The 25,860-nt window shown below is 35.0% G+C and overlaps 1 pseudogene; it reads right to left on the minus strand.

Moving 5' to 3' along the window:
• The window catches only part of LOC130455974 (developmentally-regulated GTP-binding protein 1-like), a 169,297-nt pseudogene that overhangs the window by 115,167 nt on the left and 28,270 nt on the right, over positions 1-25,860 (minus strand).

Raw genomic sequence — 25,860 nt, forward strand, 5'->3', positions numbered from 1 at the left:
TCTCATAAATCATCTGAAGGTGGTCTACCCCTGTGGCCCTGAGTATTTTTCCCATTCTTTTGGCATATTATAGCTACCAATGGAATATTGGTATTCCATGGCTATCCATCAGATTATCCATGGACCTTGCCAGATTTTATTTTCTGGCCAAACAAACATTTTTCATTATTTCTGTTGGTTGATAATATGTTAAATCCACTTACTCTCATCATTTACCTCTCTATTGACCTTTGGGTAACTCTCAACTTTAACATTTTAGAGGCTGTGGTATTCTATGATATAAGGCATAGTGTAATCCTAATAAGAATAATGTATATCAAAGAGGATCCTTTGTTTCAGGAAAAAGTTTTTGGTCATTCAAAGAACTGTGGAATTTCTTAAAGGAAATTCAGTCTCATCTCCTAATTAAGTCTGAGACAAACTTTTTGCATATTTGTCATATCTGTCTCAAGGGACAATATCCAAAGGTACCCATCCAACTGCATAACTGGACAACAGGCATCCCTCATCTATTTTGTTTTCCTGTGGCTGAATTATTTTGAAAGACCATATATCTGACTTATGAGACTACATTACTCCAGTGCATGATGCAATCAGCACACGATCACCTGGTAAACTTCAAATATTGATGACAAAATTAGATTTTAATATGAAAACCAGAATAATACTGAGGAAGGAAGTTTGAATTTTCTGGATATGTGATTTCATTTAGCTTTGCTTTCCCTAATTTTTTCTCATAAATCAAGCATTTAAGTACTTAGCATTAGGGATAGAAAAATTAAGGACATATACACTTAAGAGGTTTATGTTTTATTTGTGTAAGCACACACATATTTAAGTAAATATAAGACACTTTGCAAGAAGAAGAGACATTAGCTGCTGGGGGAACCAAGAAGACCTGCTATAGGAAAGTGTACTTGAGCTAAGCTTTTAGAAAGCTAAGAAGGAGAGCTGAGATGGGAGTGATTCTTCCAAGAGTCTTGGGGGACTTCCTCTGTAAAAGCCCATAGAGAAGAACTGAGTTGTGGCAATGCATATCTGTAATATTCTATCTCAACTCCCATAATAATTAGTAGAAAACAGTTATGATATAGAGGAAGTTAGGTGGCTCAGGAGAGAGAATGCCAAGCCTGGAACCAGGAAGACTCAGACATTTAATAGCTGTGTGACCTTCAACAAGTCATTTTGCCCTGTTTGCCTCAGTTTCCTCATTTGTAAAAGAAACTAGAGAAGGAAGTGGCAAATCACTCCAGTGTCTTTGCTAAGAAAATCCCAAATGGAGTCATAAAGAATTGGATCTCTGTCATAATGATACCATTTGTGGTGTAATGGAAGGGAAACTAGATTTAGGTTTAGGGGATCTAGGTTCAAATCTCAGCTTTGTTATTTACTATAATTATGACCTTAAATAAATCATTCCTCTCTGGAATCTGTTAAGTGAGGAGATGGAGAATTCCTAAATTTTCTTTGAGTTTTAGATTATATGGTTCTAAATAATATTTTTACTGTAATCTTATCTTGTTTCTAAGCCTGTAATGAATATGCTGCTTCCCCCACCCCCTCACCTCCACCAAAAGGGGAAAAAAAGAATAAACACAAAACTAAGTCACATAATAACAAAGTCTAATAACGTTAATAGCTGGTGAGATATAGAATGAGCAGTCACAGCTGCAGGAGAGGTCAGCCAAGAGAATGCATAATAAAAACAAAGTAAACAAAAAACAAAAAATATATATTACTGAGCATACAAGATACATTGCTAGGATGAGTGTATGGGATAGCCATTTTTTTTAAACCCTTACGTTCCACCTTAGAATCAATACCATATATTGGTTCTGTGTAAAGATTGTAAGAGAATAAGACTACAGAAAACCAGGAGAAACAGATGCAATGAATAGAAGCTTGGAGATCTGTCCATCAAGGAAGAATAATAATAAATTACCATTCCAGGACAGAAGAGAGATAAGGGCTAGGCAATGGGAGTTAAGTGACTTGTCCAGGGTCACACAGCTCTGAGGTGAGATTTTAACCCAGGACCTCCCATCTCTAGGCCTGACTCTCAAACCACTGAAAAACCTAGCTGTCCCCATGGGATAGCCAATTTTAAGTAATATGAACTAACAATAATCCTTTTTTCCCCCTGTTAAAGTGATACCATTTTTAAATAGACCCAAAGAAATGGAAGAGAGTGAGGTAAGGGAAAGTTGGGAACTAACTGAGTGTGTCAGAAATGAATGGGTCAGAAAAATGTAGCTTTGAAATGTGTTACTTAAGTGGGAGGGTAATTTTTTATGACAGAGATAAGCTAGTTCTAACCACCAGGGTAAAGAGAGCTATTGAGCCACTTAGGAAAGATAAAAGTCTCCCCTTTTTTTTCATACATTACACAAACATCAGTGTTTCTGATTGAATTAGCCAGAGACCTACCTCATTTCCTGACTTCACTTTGGAAGTGGAGCCTTGGCAAAGGGAGTTTGAAAAGATCCCTTTTATCCTCCAGCACCAACAATTATGCAATACCTATGAATCTAGGCCAGGAAAAAAAATGCTTTGTAGTCTGGAGAGTGTTTTTTCTCCCAAATCTGAGAACATTATCTATGGTGGTGTTAGTATTTCAATTATACAGGACAAAAAACATCATGGCTAAGTGCCATCCAAATTTATACAAAAGCTAAATCCTAACACCTGAAACACACTATGAATTTAATTTTGCTGTTATTTTCTTTTAATGAACAACTTAAATCTGACCAGAGTGAACAGATTTTCTCAGACAGAGAAATCTATTTATCTATCCATCTCTCTATGAATAAAGACATGATTATATATTTATGTGAATATGTTATGACTTTACATAATAATATATATGAATGAATTATTTACATTCACACACACAAAGGAAATATATACTGATTATTGACTTAACCAGCAGTATATGAATGTTAAGAGAGCATTATTATACCTTAAGGAATTATCATTTTGAGGAGTTTTGAAAAACATGAGAATATCTGTATGAACTTGATTAGAGCTACGAGTAGAACCAGGAAATAATATATGCAAATGCTAAAATGATATACATACACTGCAGTTCAAATCAAATGCAATAATCAATTTTTCAATTTTGAATTTCTTTGTAGAGAAGAGAGGATATATGGGGCCAGAATGTTCCATTACCTATCAGAAGTTGATTTTTTTTAAGTGCTTTTGTTCTTAGATAAGGGAGGCCACTTTGATCAATTTTTTAAAAATTAAAAACAGATCATAATACAAACAAAATATATCCATAAAACATATTCTCAGATGGATTGTCCTGTGAACAACTTGATATCCAGAAATACATCTGAAATAAAAAACATAATCTAGACCAATCATGGCATTTTACAGGGGGAGAAAGTGTGGCCTTTCCCTTGGCTGTCAAATTTCTCCATTTGCCAAAGAGATGAAGAACTCACTGACCTAGGTCATTAGATATCTTCCTAGGAGAAGAACGTTTGTCTTTCTTTAAATCTCCAACACAACACAATGCCTGGCACAGAGTAGACACTTGATAAATGCCTATTTGTTGATGGAAGCAATATCTAGTTGTTTTTCTTAGCCAAAATGATTTTTTGGCTAAGCTTTACTAAATAATGGTGATAGACTTAATGTCCTTTTTTCCGCTTTTTTCCATTTTTCAGAATTTGTTTAAAAAAGTTGACTTAAAGCTGTACTCATCAAATATTTCAATTTTTGTTCAGTGCAAACCATCCCCCCAAATTTTTCAAGTGTCTTCTTTAATTTGAATTCAATATTTTTTAAATGCATACATATGTACTATGATAGGTACTTGAAAATAAGCATGGGTAAAATTCAGAAACTATCAAATAACTTATTTAAATAGGGAGAAATATGGGAATTTAAAAAATTGTAATAGAAGGAAAAGTGAAATAAGAGTAAAGAAAATGTCCAGAAAAAAAATATCATGAGAATTAAAGAAGACAATACTTTCCCCTTAGTGGGTTCAAGAAGGGCTTTATTAAAGAGGAGGCACCTAAATTGGATCTTGAAGGAAAGAAGAGATCCCCAGTCAAAATGAATAGGAGTCCATTTCTACCATCAGGGAAAAGAACAAGTATTTTTTAAGCACTTACTGACCTATTGCCTATTAAGTCAAATACTGAGCTGAGAGTTTGAAGATATCAAAACAAAGAATTAAATAATCTCCACTCTTTCTCAGAGATTGGCTTCAAGGAGGAAAAAATTAAAATCACATCAAGGGGTTTTTGATAGGTAGAGAAGGGGAGAAGAGAAAGTTATGAGACTACTATTTTGCTGTGAAATCTGAGAAGTTCTCTGCAGAGGAGATGAGGGAAGAGGGTTATATGGAAGGCTTGAGAAGAGAAAAGACGACACAGCAGTTATGCAGAATGTAATAATTCATTAGGGAGCAATAAAATGATTGCCACAGTAGAGATTAAGTAACATAATTATGTATTCAACACATTTATGTGGCTTTCATTAGCTCAATACATTAGTATGTGAATAGGACTGGAAGAGGTAGATTGTGGGACTGATTAATCCATGATAGAGACTAAGCAATGCATAAACAGAAAAAATGCAAGAGAACAAGGAATTCAAGCATAATGGATAATGTAAAATTAAACTGAATGACTAAAGGGTAATGGGGGAGAGGAGGACAAAGATAAAAAAATAATAATAAGATGGATAGCCTGAAATAGTACCTTGGAGTTGTTGTTGGTTGTCTTTGTGCATTTTTGTGCACAAAGACACCTGTGCATGAAGATTTAAGTGGAAAGTCGATGCACAGAGACAGTCCCACTCTCTCCGCGTTGGAAGCCTGGGTCCAGTGGCACAAAAAGTCGTTACACCTGGAGACTTCCTCAGCTGCATTGGATGACCGTGTTGTCTTTTGTGCTCCAACACGCCCTAAGCACTCCACAGTGCTTTGCTGCATTGCCATCTCAGCCGTTGAACCTTCTTGTTGGTTTCTTCTGCCTGTTCCGCCGAAGCAGTCTTCACATGCTGGGTGAGCAAAGCCTTAGTTCACCAGGGGTCTATGACCCGATGGCTACCCTCACAAGGTTTAGCCGGCCTGTCGAAGCCGTTGCCCGGGGTGTGGCCGCTGTGGCATACTAGCAGCTACTAGGAGCCACACGTGAGAGCTGGGTGTCAGGTGGGGGTCAGAAGCTGGAGAGCTGCCCTTTGAGAAAATGAAAGTCACAATGGAAGTTTTTGGAAGAAAAAGGCATAAGGAGAGAGGGAATGATAGGATGTAATCATTTAAAATAACACCAGATTTCTTGATCATGAAAATGCAATAACTTTGGATGTCAAAAGACTAGTATAACCATCCTTGTGTGTAAGTGTGGAGTGGAGAAGTAAATAATGGGTCTTAAGGAAAGGAGACTTTCGAGTATATAAAGGAACATAATTATGGATGTTGGATTTCTCTTGTTTTAAGGGCAAGAGGTAGAGTAGAGAGAGGTCTAAGTGTAGAGCTAGTTACTAAATGGAAATGACACAAAAATGTTCATAAGAAGGCATGTGGAGATAACAAGTCTAATGGAAGGAAGAGTTATTCCCTAAATCATTTATAAGTATAGATTGCCATGACTAAAAATATTTAGCCTCTTCTGGCCAACTACTTGATTATAAGCATTCTCTACACATCTAATCTGGACATCAAATAGCAGGCATGTATTCTCTAGTCAGACCTGAACTTGAACCTTAACTGAGTTTTCTAGCTTGTCAGATCTTGTAGTCTTTGAGTACAGAGTCTTTGAAAATCAAAGGTAACTTTCACATTTGGATGAGGCATCAGAGTAGAACCTTGGGAAACATGTTTGTGACCAAACTTTTCTTTCTTTAATCCTGAAAGATATTTATTTAAAAAGTTAAAAAAAAATAAGAACTAGACTCTGAAGGAAATTAATTTATGTTGTTTCACCACACCATTCCCTTTTCAATTTAATTTTCATGGGTATGTGTGTTTTCAAAACAATTCTAATTGCATTGCTTTTAGGAACATATTTGGGTTTTTTTTTTTCTTAACAAGAAAGAAATGAGAAAGACTAAAAAAGAGAGGAATGACATTATTGGGACCAGCCTAGGAAGAACTGCAGATTGAAAATATTTGTTTTTCATATATTCCTATTTCATCATTAACATTCTCATTTCTCATGTCCTTGTCCTAACCAGACCCAAAGCACCCTCCTCCTATATCTCACATCCAAGTGTTAACTGTCCACACCTCCTATCAGGCATTGTGGCTCAGCTCCTACTCTCATTTCTCATTTTCCCCTATTAAAAAAAAAAGTATTTTTTCCCTTGTAGGTTAAATATATCTTGGGGAAAACCTAATAAACAAATACAAAAATTATTGAGCTTAATTGACTTTAAAAAACTAAAAATTTTCCAAAAGGACTAAATTGCTAGTGTAATAAAAATCCAGATATCATTTAAAAATTAAAATCAAAATCTGGTAGATATATTTTAAAATAGAAAGAATGGTCCCTATCACATGGGCACTGTACCTCCAGAAACCCTATTATCAGGGAAACTCCCTTACCCTTGCATCCTTGTGACTCTGAACTTAGAAACACCCAATGACCCCCCCCCCCATAGGGTCCTGAGATGTTTATCCTCTTTGATAGTCCTCTAGATTTAAGATGGACCACCCCACCCCACCAAATGCCTGAGGGTTCCACACCATGACATAGCATCTGTTGTAAAGAGTATAAAAGCCCCAGAACTGATGTCATCTGGGGGACAGTCTTTCCATCCAAGCTGTCCCAATGGGGAACAGCCTTTCCATTCATGCTGTCCTCCCAGGAACTGCTCCCCATATTGCTGTTCCACCTTGCCAGCCTCCTGGGCATTCTCAACATTACTTTCCTAAATTAATAAATTTCTCTTTTTGTTTTTAAGCTAAGTTTTGGAGTCTTGCGTTCTTGCAAAAGGTATCCTTCCCGAACCCCAGGGCTACACATCTGCACTCCCATAACACCTATACCTTTCAAATTATAACATATACATAAAGGAATAAGCAAGAATTTCTCAATGGAGAAAAACAAGTGAACAAATCCCTAATCCAGGGCATGCATGAGCTTGGTGAAGAGATGGGAGAAGGGTGAGGTTGTCCATAGAAAAAGAAAGGTAAAAATAGAACTTTAGAACCTGAGGTTCTCTTTGGTCAGGAAAGTGCTAGTATAGATCAGGATGTATGATTATTTTTTTTTCACAGCATGAAGAATATGAAAATATGTATTGAATGACAATATAAGCATAATCTAACACCAGACTATTTACTGCCTTGGGGAGAGAGGAGAGGAAAAAGGGAGGTAGAGATTCTGAAACAGATAATAATTTTCTACAAGTAATGGAAAAAAAAAGGTAAAAAGTAAAAAAAAAACCTCTCTCTCAAATACAGTGCCCACAGAACTTACTCTATGGTCAGGTAACCTGTTATTTTATATTCACTTGATTTAATAACTTACAAGTCCTCTATCAATGTGTTTCCTTTGGATTCTTTTTGTTTAAATAGTTAAATGGAAGACACAATTATTTCAAAGCAAAAGCATTTAATGAAGCAGAATAATACAAAAATATCCATGGATCATATTTTCCCACAAATACATACTCATCACTGAGAAGAGTGATTTTGTCTAGGTATAATATATGAGGGAAACAGAAACAGGAAACATATCAAGGCACACAACATGTGTAGACAAGGACCTCATGCCTCTGATAGCTATAGCACCTATCAGTATCTTCTGATGATGTAATTTTGAGGTACCTATAAGCACAGTTTTCTGCTAGGCAGGCATCTGAGGATTATTTCAGATCTCCACTCTTCTTTTACTGAGTGTTTTATCTCTTCTTTTCTCTTACCATTTGTTCTTTTGTGAGCTTCTCTGCTCTCTGATGAGTATATTATTCCACTAACTTTTCAGCTCTTTCTAGATGATCCCCTCTGTTACCAATTTCTTCAGGACCATAAGCCAACAACTTAGCTCTAAGATTATGGGTTTACAGACAATAATTTTCTCTCTTAAAAATAGTGTCAGTAGCCTGAGACTATGTGTCCTCCCTCCCCCGCCTTTATTCCATTAGTAGTAGCAATCTCTCAGTAACCAAGGATGATGATTGTCATTGTACATTTTCATCTATGATGTATAGATGAGTGTGCACAAAGACACTTGGGCGTGAAGGAGATTTAAGTGGAAAAGTTGATGCACAGAGACAGTCCCACTCTCTCGGCGTTGGAAGCCTGGGTTCGTTGGCACGAAAAGTCGTTACACCTGGAGACTTCCTCAGCTGCATTGGATGGCCGTGTTGTCTTTTGTGCTCCAACATGCCCTAAGCACTCCACAGTGCTTTGCTGAGTTGCCCTCTCAGCCACTGAACCTTCTTATTGGTTTCTTCCATCTGTTCGGCCAAAGCAGTCTTTACATGCTTGGTGAGCAAAGCCCTGGTTCACCAGGGGTCCACGACGACCCAATGGCTACCCTCACAAGGTTTAGCCAGCCTGTCGAAGCCATTGCCTGGGGTGTGGCCACTGCCACATGCTAGCAGCTACTGGGACCCACAAGTGAGAGCTGGGTGTCAGGTGAGGGTCAGAGGCTGGAGAGCTACCCTAGGAGGGCACAACAAGCCCTCCATACCAAGGGCGCTACCCCTCCCTGAGCACCCCATACACCCCATTAATTCCATTAACCATTATTATGGTTAAATAACTTGCCTAGGGTCACATACCTGGTAAGGGTGTGAGGCCAGATTTAAACTGAGGAGGAGAAATCTTCTTGAATCCAGTATTCTATCCATGGCACCACCTAGCTACCAATGCCTCAAATTCTCTCTGATTTACCAGGCACAAGAATTTAAGTCAGAATACAAGGTAAGAGAAGGAATATTATTCTATACCTGCTTAAATCATATTCTGCTTTGAATCTTTATTTTGATTCTTCGGCACCAAATATCCCTAGCTTTGGCACTATGTTTTAGCTAGTAAAAACTTCACTGTTTCCCTAATAAACTAAAACAAAAGGGGTGAAACTAAGGAATTTTCACTTTTAAAAAAGGTTTTTAAAATTAGGAACTAAGCTAGCTTTTTAATCTATAAATCCTTTAATATTTACTACTAGAGGATTAGTGGGAATTGAATAAAGTAACAGTTGTTTTCTTGATTCACCAATACCTAAGAATTAAATTCCATTGAAAAAGATCTGAACGAAAATTCTGATTGTGGCAGTTTTGGCACTTTCTGGGATCCAAGCCATATTCTTCTTCACCACATCTTTTGAACATGTAACATCAGATGGACAGTTTGGAAAAAGGATAAGTACATTGTTCTTCAATTAACTATGATATCAGCCTTCTGCCCTCTATTCATATGGAGAACAAAGATTGACATTGAGGAGCTCTCTGTTACATCGGCAACTTTCCAGTTTTCTTAACATCCCATTGGTAAATTAGTGCAATTGGGAACATTCAGTATCTAAAGAGGATTTACTGACTTTTAAACTCACAGAAAATCATAGAAAATTTTATTCTTGTGAAAATAACAGCTGCTATCAAGGACGTGAAAATGTCTAGTCTTAAATACTAACCAGATGTAGTGATGTCATGTGATCCAGAAAACACCCACAGGGGGGATTTTTTTCTTCTCCTGAGTATCCAACAATGGATTTTTAGGTAATGCAGCAGAGAAGCAGTGTCAAAGCTGAAGTATCAGTTAATAGGCCCCAGATAATCCAGGCACTGTGCCACATTGATAGGATTGGGCTTGGCATCAAATTATTCATCATATATATTACATATGCCTATATAACACAGAATGAATATATATATTTTTAAATGTACATGATTCTATTTATTCAATATTTCATAAGTAGTTAAATATATGAAAACTTGTTTTGGGTAATAAAATCACTTTAATTGGTTACCTGATGCAGAATTTTTACTTTTAGTGACATATTTTTAATTCACTAAGTTGCTTTCCAAAGGTGGGGATTGACTGGCATTAGAAAAGAAAGAGGGAGGGAGAAAGGAGTGTCAGAACAAAAGTCATTTGGTCCAGATGGCTTTTAAGATGTGAGTGTTGGAATGTGATGTAACTGGTGAGGGGAAGATCAGATGAAGATTTCTGCCAATTCTCATTTAGAATTCACTGTTTCACGAACATTCTGGACTACAGCCAAAAGGCTGACAAAGAAAATAATTCCAGGGGCTGAAGACTTTGCATAAGAATACCTAATATTTCTTTCAGGAGTTCATAGAGGTGAATTCATCACACATCACAAAGCAGAAAATACCATTTAGAGAACCAAGGATTTTGGGGAAAGCCTACAGAAGATTCAATCTTCCTCTTAATAGTCTCAGGAGACAAAATACAGGCCTGGAAATACTTAGAAATCTCTTGCTTACTTGAGAAAAGTCAGAAAAGATTATTGAAACAGATTGGAATGTTGAACCAAATTTATAAATGCTTCTAAGCTGTTTTCATTAACAGAAAGATTCAGAAAAAAATGACAATATTAGGAAGTTGCTAGGATTGATGGTATAGCTTTCTAAAGTCCTGTGATTATTTCAACAGTAAAGAAAACACATCTATTAACACTGAAAATTAAAGGAGTAAAGTACGTAGAAAAAGAGGCAACAGTAGAAGTTTCATTGGATAGACAATATGAAAGATGATAAGAATTGTGTAAATGGGGGGATGATGTTTGATTTAATAAGTGAAAAAAAAAGAAATGGAAAACACTATAGCAAAAGGTGTTTACTCACGTTTGATATATTAAATTTATTTATATATTTGCATTGAATTTTCAATTATTTTTAATTCTTTATAACTTCAGGAGGTTTTTGTTTTTCAACTTTCATTTTTGAAGAGGACCAATGACATCAGAGGGTAATGATTTGTGAATGAATTAAATTTAAATAAGTCAGAGTTGCACAGAATCACCAGCCTCTTGTACCCCAAAGAGATAATAAGGAAAAAGACATGTACAAGAATATTCATAGCTGTGCTCTTTGTGGTGGCAAAAAACTGGGAAATGAGGGGATGCCCTTCAATAGGGGAATGGCTGAACAAATTGTGGTATATGTTGGTGATGGAATACTATTATGTTAAAAGGAATAATAAAGTGGAGGAATTCCATGGGAACTGGAAAAACCTCCAGGAAGTGATGCAGTGCGAAAAGAGCAGAGCCAGGAGAACATTGTACACAGAGACTGATACACTGTGGTACAATCGAAAGTAATGGACTTTTCCATTAGTGTCAATGCATTGTCCCTGAACAATCTGCAGGGATCTAGGAGAAAAAAAAAAACACTACCCACAAGCAGAGGACAAACAGTGTGAGTAAAAACACCAAGGAAAGGCAACAACAGCTTGACTACAGGGGTGGAGGGGATATGATTGAGGAAAAACTCTAAATGAACACCCTAATGCAAAAACCAATAACATGGAAATGAGTTCAGATCAAGGACACATGTGATATCCAGAGGAATCATGCATCACCAGTGGGAGAGGGGTAGGGGAGGAGGAAAAGAAAATGATCTTTGTTTCTAATGAATAATGTTTGAAAATGACCAAATAAAATAATGTTTAAAAGGGGGGAAAAAAGAATCATCAGCCTCACACTTTCCTCTTTGAATTATTGAAGTTCAGTGACAAGGCAGGACTAATTGATATCCTAGAACACAGTAGATGGCCTTGGCATCTTCAATGTTTGACCAAGCTCTAAGAGCTTCCTAGCAACTACCTCAGCCGCCTTCATGATCTTTGAAACAAATTGTTCTCATCCACCCATTCTTCGAAGAGAAGTCTTTGCACTCTTGGGATAACATCCCCCTACTCACCAATAGGTCTAATGCCTTTTGATTACCTTAAACTTGGTTTAGCCTGTCTGTCAAGATGGTTATACTGGCATATGGCTGCTATGCCTGCTACAGTTTCCTAGAATCACAGATAAACGTTGGGTAGACACCAAAGGTGAATGAGCAGTCCTGAAAGGGAGGTCAATAAGCTCTCCCTCTTACCATAGGTGGTAGTTCTTCCTGAATACTCCATATACCCCACAATTAGACATGAAATTTTTTGTCTCAATTCTTTCATGGGAGGTGAGGGAGGGCATGAAAATGCAAAGCAGTGATTTCTTGGCTGCTGATAATCCTAGAGGAATGGGGGATGGAGAGGGAGATCTAGTGGTGAAAATGAAAAATGCTTCTAACCTTAACTACTTTTGAGGTTATGCTGGAAAACCAGAAAAAAAAATTTTTAAAGACATGATAATAAGCCACATAATGGGAAATATCAAGTGAAATGTCAGCTCTCAAGATAAGCAGCAATGGGGAAAATGCCCAAACTGTAGGAGTAGAAATCCTAATAGGGATGGGATTTAAGACAAAATCCTATAGGACTACCAAATGAAATTCTACTGATTAATGTCATGAGTTTTCTCCATGGAGATTATATTGTAGATTGTTTTATTTATTGAGAGACATAATGGGGGGATTGGAAAAATGGGGGATAAAGTGAGATTTGTATGGGGGTACGAAGGAGTTGAGGGGAGAGAGGGAATATTGCTCAGTGAAGCAAAGGAGAGAGATGCCCCCTGCTGAGAGGAAGCAGCAGGGGTCCGATAAGGACTGTTTGTCCTGGAATGACTGAACTGAAGTTCAGCTCTATGACCAGAAAAGATAGTCCACTTATCTGACTGTGAATTCAAATAATATAAAGTTTAATAACCAGTTGGGATTGGAGTTTTTTCTCAGCTTCAGAGTTGAGGCCTGGCCCCAGAGGCTGGCAGAGGGTTCTCCCACTCCTGTCTACTCTATATCAGCCCTGCTTAGTCTAATTCAGAATCTTAGCAGTAGACATAAAGCAAATAAGAACAGTTCTGACCTTCAGAAGTAATTGGGCCTGAATCTTCGGGCTGAACCAAAAGAGGCACACCACACCAGACTTGGCTGAACAAGCTCCTCTCTCCTCCAACACCAGGAAGCAAGTTCAACCCCAGCAGGAAGTGCTAGTCACAAGACCTAACTGCCACTCCCAGATGCCCCTTCCCCCACCAACTGTCAGTCTTATTTCCTTTCCACAATCATCCCCTTTTTTTGTTGTGACCTTCCCAAGGTCACTTATTTATATGATAGTTACCAATTTACTAAATCTACTCTAAGGATTCTTAGCAGGAAAGTTTGGGCAATGGTAGTTTTGGGGTTTTACAATAAATTCGGTACAATAAATGAACAAAACTATTACAAGAAATTTGAATCTTAGTGCTAATACTACTTACTCTAAGTTAACTAAAACTAATACATTATTTATAGAAATTATTTACATATAATACAACAATATACATTGTTCCACATCATGATGTCAGTCAAATAGAAATATCTATTGATCTTTCTATTTGCCCAAGACCTTATGGAACTAACTATATACATATTTACATTTTGCATAAATACTATTTCAGATACTTGTAATTATATAAAAAGGTCTCTCAATATGACAGTTTGTGATTTGTGTTTTGTATCTAATAGTGTTGTGTTGAATTAATACTTATCAAGTTTCTTCAGATTTCCACTTCTCATGTCAACTGTTGGATCTCTTCTTTCTTCCATGTTATGTAGTGATGCATGCTATTTCCCTAATATGTGAAATTATTTTTGTTTTATTATTTCAACACACTGTCTTACATAAAAGTCTTGTTTTCTATCTGTCCTCTTCTTATATAAACAAATTTACAAAGTTCAAAGTCTTAGCTGTCCATTTCAGCTTTTCCTCTTTTTTCTTGTCTCTAGCATCTTTTCTTGATGCGTTTCCTCTGGGCTGGTTTAAAATTTTTTCCTCTGGGATGCTTTTCCTCTGGGTTGCTTTTCCTCTAGGCTGGAAAGTTGTTTCAATGTGTCCCTATTATTTCTTTGTGTTGTACTTTTTATGTTAATCAGTTTTTGTTTTCATTTCTCAGCACTATCTGTTGTCTAATTATCTTCTATATCTGTTACAGTGATGCTGAATTTTTTCTAGTTTTACGTGGGAACAATGGAACCATGAGTCTTTCTCTGCAGCTTTTACAGATGTTGGGGTAGTAAGCAATACTTCATGTGGTCCAGTCCATCTAATGTATGTAGCCAATTTTCTACTGAAAAATTTTAAGTATATATCCCCTGGTTTGATGTTGTGCAAATTGTAATCCAGGGGTACTGTTTGTTGTATCAAGCCCATTTCATGCAACTCTGCTATTCTTGTCTATAAAGCTTGTATATATTTTGTTAATTGACAGTCTAGTTTGTGAGAAGTTCTACATCAGAAAAAGGAAGATGTGATAAGATCATTATGTTGTTTGCTTCTTCTTCTCTTTGTTTTGGATCAGGTATATGATTTTGTTGTACTGCAAATTTAGTGTCTTTACTTCCTCATACTTTTCACAAAGTTCTTGGTAATTCTTGACTCCCAATCAGCAGAACTAACTTTTAAAGAAGAAAATGAAACTATAAAGTCCACTTAAGGGCTTGGTTTCTCTGAAAATATCTCATTAAATTTAATTATTACTGTAATCATATTATGTACATTTATGTAATATTTATGTTATTATAGCAATTATGATTACTTATAGATAAGGAAACTGAATTATAAGACTTAATTTGCCCAATTTAGGGCTAGAACCTAAGCTGAATTCTCAGCATAAAAGTTTTTCACTAAAATATATAATCACCTATATAGCAGAATACCTCAGATTCATCCTCATAATATGGTCATCATTTGGAAAATTATAAATATTTGTCTTCAGTTTTTAGATTTTATATGAATCAGACCCATCTTTTTGCCGAGAATGTTTTATTTAAAGAAACAGAAACTGACCCTGTAGTCACTGAGAATTAATTTGCTAGTAGAGAGGTCAAATATCATGGTGCTTAACCTCTATCTTGTTAGCTCCAATTACACAAATTTTCTTCTTTTTCCCAAGTTTTTAGTTTTAGTTAACAAACACTTATTTTCTCTTCCTCATGCCAATCCCTTGGAGAGTCAAAAGATGGGAAGAGGGAGAAAACAAAACCTTTGTAACAATTATACATAGTAAGTCAAAACAATTTTCTTCACTGGCCATACCCAAAAATGTAAGCTACCTTTTGCATCCTGAGTTAACTATCGTTGTCATTTTTCATCATTGGTCCTCTGGAAACAAACTTTAACTCTCCTCAAAAACTGCACCATCACCAGTGATGACAATAACTCCCCAATTTAGGTTCAATGATCATTTCTATGTAGATAATTATTTGTGTGTGTGTGTGTGTGTGTGTATGCAGTTTGAGTCTCTCAAACTCTTAATTCCATATAATCTTCAGCTTGTTGGACATCTTTGCCTGGATTTTCTTTAAACATCTAAAACTAAATATTCCCAAAATGGAACTCATTACATCCCCCAAAATCCCTCCCTCCCCCAAAACTTCACCATTTCTATTGTTAAGAAATATGATACCCTACTCAGGTTTAAAACTTGAAGTCACCTTTAAGTTCCTCTTCTCCATCTTGCCTGTATAATTATTATTATTTTAAACTCTTACCTTCTGTCTTTGAATCAGTATTATTTCTTGGTTCCAAGGCAGAAGATTGTTTAAGACTAAGGCACTTGGAGCTAAGTGACTTGCCAAGGATCACACAACTAGGAAGTATCTGAGGTCAAATTTAAACCCAGGACCTCCTCATCTTTGATGTCAGTCCAGCTGCTCCCTCTTTCCTGTATTGTTACAATTTCATCATATGCTTCTCCTTCTCTATTTCAATCCAATCAAATTATTATTCCTAAAATAGAGATCTGACCCCATCATTTTGATTCAAAAAATGTTCAATGAATTTCTCTTGAAGAAAATAAAAATTCTCCAGCCTGGTACAATTTATATCACAGGATCATCAATTTAGAGCAGAAAGGTTTTAAGTTATCTAACTTTATAAAAGAGGTAACTGAGCTCCAGAAAGGTTAAATGATTTATGCACAGTAATGCACATATACTTGGAAGAGCTGGTATTTGTTTACACTTTCTGTAATATAACAGACCGGACGTGTGAAAGTATGTTTAAAAATGTTTCCTTATAATATTATATTCATTGATTCATTGACAAAGAAGTGATATTTTAGAAATATATCCAGTCTATCTGCTTCTGATTTTATGCATATTTCATCACATATATGAGGCAGTGGGGGCACAGTAGAAAAACCACTGAACCTTGAGTCAAAAAGACCTGAGTTCAACTACAACTTCAGACACTTATCATTTGTGTGACCCTAGAGAAGTCACTTAATTTTTATCTCAGTTTCATCACCTGTAAAACAGGCATAATGAGAGCATCTACCTCTCAGAAGTATAGTAAGAACCAAATTGTGATAATATCTATAAAATGCTTAGCAAAGTACTGGTCGCATAGTAAGCACTATATTAATGTTAGCTAATATTATATTTATGTATGTTTGTATATATATAATTATCACCATCTCAATAAAATAATAACAAATGTCATTAAAAAAAAGAACAAGACTAAGGATATCAAGAGAAATAATGGGAAGATGTAGTAACTAAGGGGTAATAGCACTTCCAGATCTCAGATTATAGTATCAAAATCACATGCATTCAAATCATTAAAATATATAATGCCGGTTAAAAAATGGAAAGGTAGTTCAATGAAACAAACTAGATAAGAGAATATTAGAAACAATGGAACTCCACACCCAGTCAGTATATAATCAACCAGAAAACATGAATTACTTAGGAAACAAGTCTCTATTTGAAAAAATACTTTCTGGGAAAACTGGAAATCGATCTGGTAGGAGTTAAGTTTAATAATATTTTATGCCATATTCTACAAAACACTCTAAATGGATATGTGACTTTAATATAAAAGATATTATTTTTTAAAGTTAGAAGAGATGATTATATATTCTACTTCTCTTTTAAATATGCACATACATATACATATACATATATTTCACAGATATAGATAAAAGATGTATTCTTAACCAAACAAAAGACAAAGGAAATTATAATATAAAAATAAAACATTTTATTGCTTGGAAACTGAAATCAACCCTGAACAAATTATTCATCCTTGATTGCCTCAGTTTCCTCATCTGTAAAATGAGCTAGAGAAGGAAATAGCAAACTGCTTCAGTACCTTTGCCAAGAAAACCCCAAATAGGTTACAAAGACTGAAGCAACTGACCAACAACAACAGCAAAAGGATAAGGGAAATGATTAGATATGGGCAAAATACCTTATCAAGTTTCCTTGATACATTTGATATCCAAGATCTGTGAACAATGAACAGATATATGTGCATGTTTTTATGACCAAAAATCATTCACCAATAAATAAGTTATCAAGTGATATGAAGAAACAGTTCCCATGAGAATTTAAAAGTATTATCAATCACATGAAAGAATGATCCAAATCACTAATAGAAAGTGAAATTCAAATGAAAACAACCTTCAAGTTTCTCTTTTACTTTGCAAGTTGGTAAAGATGACAAAATATGACAAGAGTCAATGTTGTAGGAAAGGGTTGTTGGAAGATACACACATTGGTGCAATATTAATAGAGCTATGAGTTGGAGCAATCAGTTTGGAATAATATGGGGAAAAAATGGCTATAATGTCCATATCCCTTTCATGCTAAAGTGACAACATAAGAGATGAAAGTAGTATATACATTGAAATATTTATACCAACACTTTTTGGGTAGAAAAGAATTGAAGGATTATTATTATATTATTATTATTATTATTGAAAGGAGATATCATCAAGTGGGGAATGAATAAACAAATTGGGATATATGAATGTAATAGAATGTTACAATGCGCTAAAAGATGATAGATTTGATGAATATGGAAAAATAAGAAAAAATCTATATGAACTGCTGCAAAAAAAGAATAAGAGCAATGTAAATGGAAAGAACAAACATATATACATTCATTTTTCAGTATTTTATTTTTCCCAATTGCATGTAAAAACAGTTTTTAATATTTATTTCCTAAAATTTGAGTTCCAAATTCTCTTCTCTCCCTCCTACTCTTTTTCATCTTTCTCCTACCATTTTCCTAAGATGGTAAGTAGTTTTATATAGATTATATATGTGACAGCATGCAAGACATTAAAAAAAACACAACAAAGAAAGTGAAAAATAGTTTGCTTTAATTTGTATTAAGAGTCCAATTCTTTCTCTGGAGATGAATAGTAATAGTTTCATTATAAGTCTTTCAGAATTGTCATGGATCATTGGATTGCTGAGAATAACTGAGTCAATCAGAGTTTGACTCATTATAAAATATTACTGTTACTGTATACAATGTTCTCTGAGTTCTGCTCACTTCACTTTGCATCAGTTCATGTAAGTCTTGCCAGGTTTTTCTGAAATCATCCTGCCCATCATTTCTTATATCAAAATAGTATTCCATTACAATTCTATATCATAACTTGTTGAGCTATTCCCCATTGATAGACTTCCCCTGAATTTCCAATTTTTTGTCACCACAAAAAAAAACAAAAACTGCTGTATTTTGTGCATATAGACTCATTCCTCAGGTTATCCAAATCATTTTCTTAACCCTTTGGTGGCTCTTACTTTGAATTGCTGCAATATGACTTTGATATTTGGGAATAGCAAATTTAAAAAAAAGATACATATGTAAATAATTTAAATAATTATGAATATGCACATTTTTATCAGTCAATAAAAACATCGTCTTTTGCCATAACAAATGGAAATACTCAAACACATGTTTATTAAAATGTAATACATGAGAAAATTTGGATAGCCCCCAAGTTAGATTCAAAGAACAGAAAAAAGGTAGGCTTTTTAGATGGGGGTTATTTTAAGTCAGGACTAAATCTCCACTCTTGAACTGCAGCACTAGTTAACCAAAGGGTCTCTAAACTCATCAGATTCTTGGCAGAGTTATACTATCCAAATTTCAAAACCATAATCTTTTCCTCTCTGCCAGAGAAAGCACCCACAATTATAATAAAACACAGGCTCTTCGGTCCACAACGTTCATCTTAGGGCAGCAACAAGTAGCAGGGTTGACACTATCCAAACAGGTGTAAGTAATTACAGAGCACTGCCCACCCCAATTTTCAGCTCAAAAGAAATCAGTTAGAGGCAAATAGTTTCCAGTGCATCTTTTGCAATCTTGGCAAAAACAAACTGGAAAAATAGAAAACACAATGTAAACATGAGTTTAACTTCATAAGAGAGCTGGGTGGAGGAAGGAAATGAGTCCTAAACATTATAGCCCTTAGCAATAAACAACATTTCTACCCAGGCCAAGATTTATGAAGTCCCTTTTGGGAGTCTATAACAGAAGTGCATGGAATATTATAGAAATCCATTGGAACAGATGAAATAAAAGTTAAAAGTATCCAAAGCCAAAGACATCCCAAGGCAAACAAACAGTAGTCCTATGTATTGAAAAGTTTTTGACATTTTGGAAATGAGTTACTAGAAGTCAGAAATGAGTGGGCATGAATTTTGGTCTGTTCTAAGGAGGGATATTAGAGATATTCAGTTTTGTTTCCTCTCTGCATTCTCTTTATATTAAAAGTAAGCATTTCTCTGTATATTCATCTGCATTATGAGTTCCTACCAGTAGGAAATTCAAGTTCCTTTAGCAGGCATTTATAACCTGCAGTCTGATCACTTAAAATATATATATATATAAATTTTGATAACTATTTCAATAGAATCTGTTTCCTTTGTTATCCTATGATCTTTGTAACAAAATTATTCAGTTTTAAATATTATTCAGTAAAGGAGACCATAGTCTTCAGCAGACTTCCTAGGAGTCAATAAATAAAAAAGGTAAGAAATTCTGCTTCAATATGTTACATGCAATATTTTACATCTTCTCTAACAAAATATATGTTCCTGAAAAGTACTGTGCTATAAAAAATCCTGTAATAAAACATACAGAGCTTATGGTGAAAATAAAACGAAGAAAACAACACTCAAAAATTTTGTCAAAAAACCTAATGGAAATGGTAACGCCATTTGATATATGTTATATGATAAATTTAAAAAAAGACATTGAATCTACAATTAATACCATGTCCATGGTGCAAGGCTACTTGGAGTTCTACATTCTACCCTGGGATACACAAGCAAGTAGAACAATTCCAAGATTCTCAGTGGGGACCAGGACAGAAAAGAGTAGAACAGACTAGCCCCCTTCTGTTAACAGATCCTACAGCACAGAAAGATAAACAATACCTTGACAAAGATTTGAAATTTGCTTGTAAAAGTATGAGTCAGAAAGCTCCTCTTTTATTAAGGAAGTGGTGCAGGTTGTCAATCAGGTTGGAACAAATTTACTTTTTTTGAACTGTGTTTTAGCTGAATAAATTGTACTAGGCTCCCTCCATCCCTGTCTCTGTCTCTCTGTCTCTCTGTCTCTCTGTCTCTCTGTCTCTCTGTCTCTCTGTCTCTCTGTCTCTCTCTCTCTCTCTCTCTCTCTCTCTCTCTCTCTCTCTCTCTCTCTCTCTCTCTGTTTTCCCCTCCCTGGCTCTGTTTCTTTTTTTCTCTCTCATCTCCCCTCTTCTGTCCCCATCTTTCCCTTTCTCTTTACTTCTCTCTCTCTTTCTTTCTCTCTTTCTTGTATGTCTCCCTTCTATTCCTCTCTCTGTTTCTGTTTCTGTCTCCCACCTTCGTGTATGCATGTATGTTTATTGATTGCTCTCCTTTCCCCACCTTCACCCTTCCATATCTCTCTGTCTTCCTCTTCTATCACTTCCCACCCTCTCTCACTTGAATTCAAAGAATGATATTTTATAAATAATGTTTATATGTTGACTTTTATGTGTATATGATAGTTTAGGAAAGTCAAATTACTGAGAGATTTTATCCATTAAAGCTTTTACACCAGGCGATTTTTCAGGTACTGGAAATTATCATAAACAAAACCTTTTTCTCTAAATGAAGATGAAAGAATTCTCATAATAAGAATGGATTTCCATTCTTTGTTTTGGTAATTGAAAATTGTACCTAGCCAGGTAGTAGTTCAAAACCCATCCAACCACCTGCCAGAAAATCAGGGCCAAATGCATTATTATTTATTATCTTGTTGCTTTACTCACAATTTCAAAGACTTCAAACCAAATCTCATTTCTCTTGTTTTCACTCCCCTATATGTGTTATATTCTTTTATGTGAAAATAAACTCATTAAGGACAGGAATCCTTTCACTTTTGCATTTGGCACTTGCACAGTGCCTGGTATATGCTTATTAAATGCTTGTTCATTCATTTACTCATTCATTCATTCATTCATTCATCTCTCCACCATCCATTAAACAGAGCTATAAACATGTTAGTAGCTATAAACTACTTATAGCTAGTATAAACTATATTTAGTACTAAAAACTATTTATCGCTATAAACAGAGCTATAATACTTCTTAGTAGCAATGTGATACATTGGAAAGAGCTCTGGGTTTTGAAGGATCCTAGACATTGCAAGAAATTTGGAGAAGTCAACAACTCAATATCAGATTCTTCATTTCTAAAGTGAGGAGTTACCAAATATTTCAATGATTGTTCATTTTGGATCCATGAACTTTAAACAAAAATGTATGTACATATTATATTATATAGATGAAATATAACATAGCTAATTTCATTTCAATATAATTATTTTTTTCTTACAATTTATATCATGGGTTGCGGTTTTTCAGCATCTTAAACATTATTCTTTGAAAAGAGGTCCATAGACTTCACCAGACTACCAAAAGGCATCATGATGGAAAAAAAAAAAGGCTAAGAATCCCTGAACCATAATCTCTAAGACTCTTTTTGTTCTAATTTTTTATAAACTTGGATAAAACTATCTTTTTAAATTGATGATATTGCTTTGTAGCCTTTTGTAAAGGATAAGTAGTGATTTATCCTGCATAAAACAAGGATCAATTAATTGACTTTACCACCTAATTATCTCTAAAGGTCCAACAGCAATAAGAACGGCATATTCCATTGTCCTATGAAGTTAAAAACCTCCCCTGATACAAACATACCTACTGTTACCAATCCTTTTTAGTCATTTTGGGACAGACTTTCTCAGAAGAAAATGATCCATGATGCTTAAAAAAAAGCAGGGAGAATAATTTTGAGGAAATTTTAACATATGCAGAAAGTTATAAATTCCAAAATGAGACATAACAATGGAAGGATACAGTCAAGGATACTGGAGGTAGATGAAAAGGCAAAGGATTAAGGCAATCAAGGATACCATGTTGTGCTCCTAGAGTCTTAAGTATTATGCTCATTAGACCAAGGCAGGGACTGGGTGAGATTAATCATATTTATCTTCCCTTTGAATTTGGAACATCTTGATCACCCTCTCCAGGGAATTGTTCTTCATGTTTGTCCTTCACTCAAAGGAAAATTCTAGAAAAAGGACCAACAAAGCAGGAAGAAAAAGAAACAAAATTGCCAAGCAGTAGAAGAAGGCATGTCTAAAGCAGAAGTCAATTGTTCATGAGTTTTGTGAATTTCAAAGCGGTCCCCAGGATAAAGGGATAATTTAAAATATATATCACATGATATATAATATGATATTAGCTGATGCCTATAATAGCCTTGTGAACTATATAGTTCAAATATTTTTATTCCATCTTAACAGAAAAATTTTCTCAGAGAATCCCAATGACTTGCCCAAAGTCACATACATAATAAATGACACTGTTTTATGGCACTGAATGATTTCTTTTTTCTATTACACTCCAAGACCTAATGGGAGAAACATTGTAAGCCACTAGAATAAATCCATCTATCAATTCACTCCACAATTATATTAAGTGCCTTCCAAATATGTAGAGTGGAACGGGGCATATGGAAAATATTTAAAAGCAGTAGAAAAGTCATTTTCTCTCCTGGAGAGCATATAGTTTGATTTTAAGACTAAATACCTGGTGATCCCAGATCCAAATCATAGGAAGCCTTATATGAACAAATGTTAATAAAACTAGGAAAATAAATTGTGTAATGACTACAACTGGTAGTATGGTAGTAGTCTCTCGGAAGCCAAGAATGACGATTGTTTTTGTACAAGTGCGCACAAAGATACTTGTGCGTGAAAGAGATTTAAGTGGAAAAGTTGATGCACAGAGACAGTCCCACTCTCTCGGTGTTGGAAGCCTGGGTCCAGTGGCACGAAAAGTTGTTACACCTGGAGACTTCCTCAGCTGCACTGAATGGCCAGTTGTCTTTTGTGCTCTAACACGCCCTAAGCACTCCATAGTGCCTTGCTGCATCGCCATCTCAGCCGTTGAACCTTCTTATTGGTTTCCTCCATCTGGGGCCGAAGCAGTCTTCACATGCTGGGTGAGCAAAGTCTTAGTTCACCAGGGGTCTACGACCCGATGGCTACCCTCACAAGGTTTAGCCGGCCTGTCGAAGCCGTTGCCCGGGGTGTGGTCACTGCCGCATGCTAGCAGCTACTGGTAGCCACAAGTGAGAGCTGGGTGTCAGGTAGGGGTCAGAGGCTGGAGAACTGCCCTAAAAGGGCACGACAAGCCCTCCATACCAAGGTGCTACCCCTCCCTGAACAACCCATACACCCCTACTACAACTATAGACATTATAGACTACAACTATAGACATTAAAAAAACACAACAAAAGAAAACACAACTGAATTCCATGTAATTAAAATGATCAAACTTGACTTTAAGGAGAAATGGGAAAATAATCACATTCTTTGTTCTTTGAAGAAATGGGGGAACAAAAGGATATGGAATATTGCATATTGTGTCAGAGATGATCAATGTGTTGATTAGTTTTCCTGGACTACTTTTTCCTCCCTTCTTTTTGTTCACTGGAAGTATTATATTAATAAATAAAGGTAATATAAAAACAAAATAGCAAAGAAATACTTTTATATTTTATAGTTTGACTAATTGTTTAATGTGTGTGAGAAAACTTCTTTTATAACTTATTTATTTTAGCTTTTTTTAAAATTTTGAGTTCCTAATTCACTACCACTCTTCCCCTACCCATTGAGAAGAGAAGAAATGTGATATCAATCATACATATGAATAATGAAAAACACATTTCCATAATTAATCATGTTGCAAAAAAACAAGAAAAATAAAATATAAAAAGTATGTTTCAATTTGTACTCAGATTCCCTCAGTTCTTCTCTGGAGGTGGATAGTATTTTTCATCAAAATTCCTTCAGAATAAGCATTTTTTTAAAAATAAGGCTGATCCAATAAAAGAAAAATGAAAGGATACAGTTTCAATAAGAGTTGGATGAAGTTAGTATAAGAGGTTTTATAATTAGCATAAAAAGGGAAGAAGACATTAAAATTAGGGGACGGGAATAGGTGGATGAAGGAAAGATGATGGATGAAAAAAGTCACGTAGAGAAAAAATGGGAAGTTTGGGGTTTAAATTAGTAGACTGTAACAATCTAGAAGGCAGGAACTATTCCATTTTATACTTTATGTCCCTAGATCCTAGTAAAATGTCTTGTACCAAATAAGTGCTAAAATTAGTAGTTCTTAACCTGAATTGAATATTTTTGTTTTTTATTTCTTTCTTTGTTACATTAAAATTCTCAGAAAATCTCTTTCCTTCCTCTCCACAATAGAGAAAGCATCATTTGACAAGAAGATATATGTATATGTAAAACCATATTTTGCTTGTTTTTATTGAGTTCCTCCATATCACTATTTCAAGTAATTCTTCAAACAATACTTCTGTTGCTGTATATAGTGTTCCCTTGGTACTATTCATTTCACTCGATATAATATCATGTAGGTATTTCAAGTCCTTTTTTTAAAATTAGCCTGCTAATCATTTCTTACAGTACAGTAGTATCCTATCACAATTATATGCTACAGCTTGTTTAGGAATTTCTCAGTTAATGGGCATCCATTTAATTTCCATTTCTTTGCCACCACAAAGAGAGTTCCTATAACTATTTTAGAACATATGGGTTCCTTCCTTCACCTGATCACCTGAGGAAATAAATCTAGGTATTTCTGGATGGTATAAAAAATTTTATAACTTTAGGGACATAATTTCAGAATGCTTTTCCAAATGGTTGGATCATTTCACAGTTCCACCATCGATGAATTAGTGCCCCGACTTTTCCACAACCCCTTAAATTATTTGGGTCTTTTATCATATTGGCCAATCTAATAGTTGTGAGATGATATTTGTTATTCTGATTTGCATTTCTCTAACCAATAATGACAGAAAATACTTTATATAGCTATATATACCTTTGATTTTTTTTCATTCAAAAACTGTTCATATCTTTTTTACCATTTGTCAGCTGGAGAATGGCTCACATTCTTATATATCTGACTAAGTTATATATATATATATAATTTTTATGAGACCCCATCCAAGAAACTGTCTTTTTTTAGAATTGTCCACCATTTACTGATTTTCTTCTAACCTTGGCTACATTAAGTGCAATTTTTTTTATTTAATGTATTTAAAATTATAAATTTTATATTTTATAGTGCTTTCTATTTCTTTTTATTCATAAAATTTTCTCCTATCCATAAATCTTTAATATTTTAGATATTAAATTTGTTATGTTAGATGTGTTTAGTATGTTAGATAATATGGTTCCAGTTTTTCTAATTCACTTATGATATGTTGTTATATGACTCACTCATGTATCCATTTTGATCTTGTGTAGGCAAATGATGTAAAATGCTGGTCTATATCTAGTTTCTGTCAAAATGCTTTTCAATGTTTCCAACAATTTTTACCAAATAGTGAATTCTAATCCTCAAAACTTGAATCTTTACTTTTTGTCAAATAGGTTACTATAGTCCGTTATAGTTTTTTCTTATATGTCT

The sequence above is a fragment of the Monodelphis domestica genome, chromosome 8, assembly GCF_027887165.1.
Source record: "Monodelphis domestica isolate mMonDom1 chromosome 8, mMonDom1.pri, whole genome shotgun sequence".
NCBI classification, from domain to species: domain Eukaryota; kingdom Metazoa; phylum Chordata; class Mammalia; order Didelphimorphia; family Didelphidae; genus Monodelphis; species Monodelphis domestica.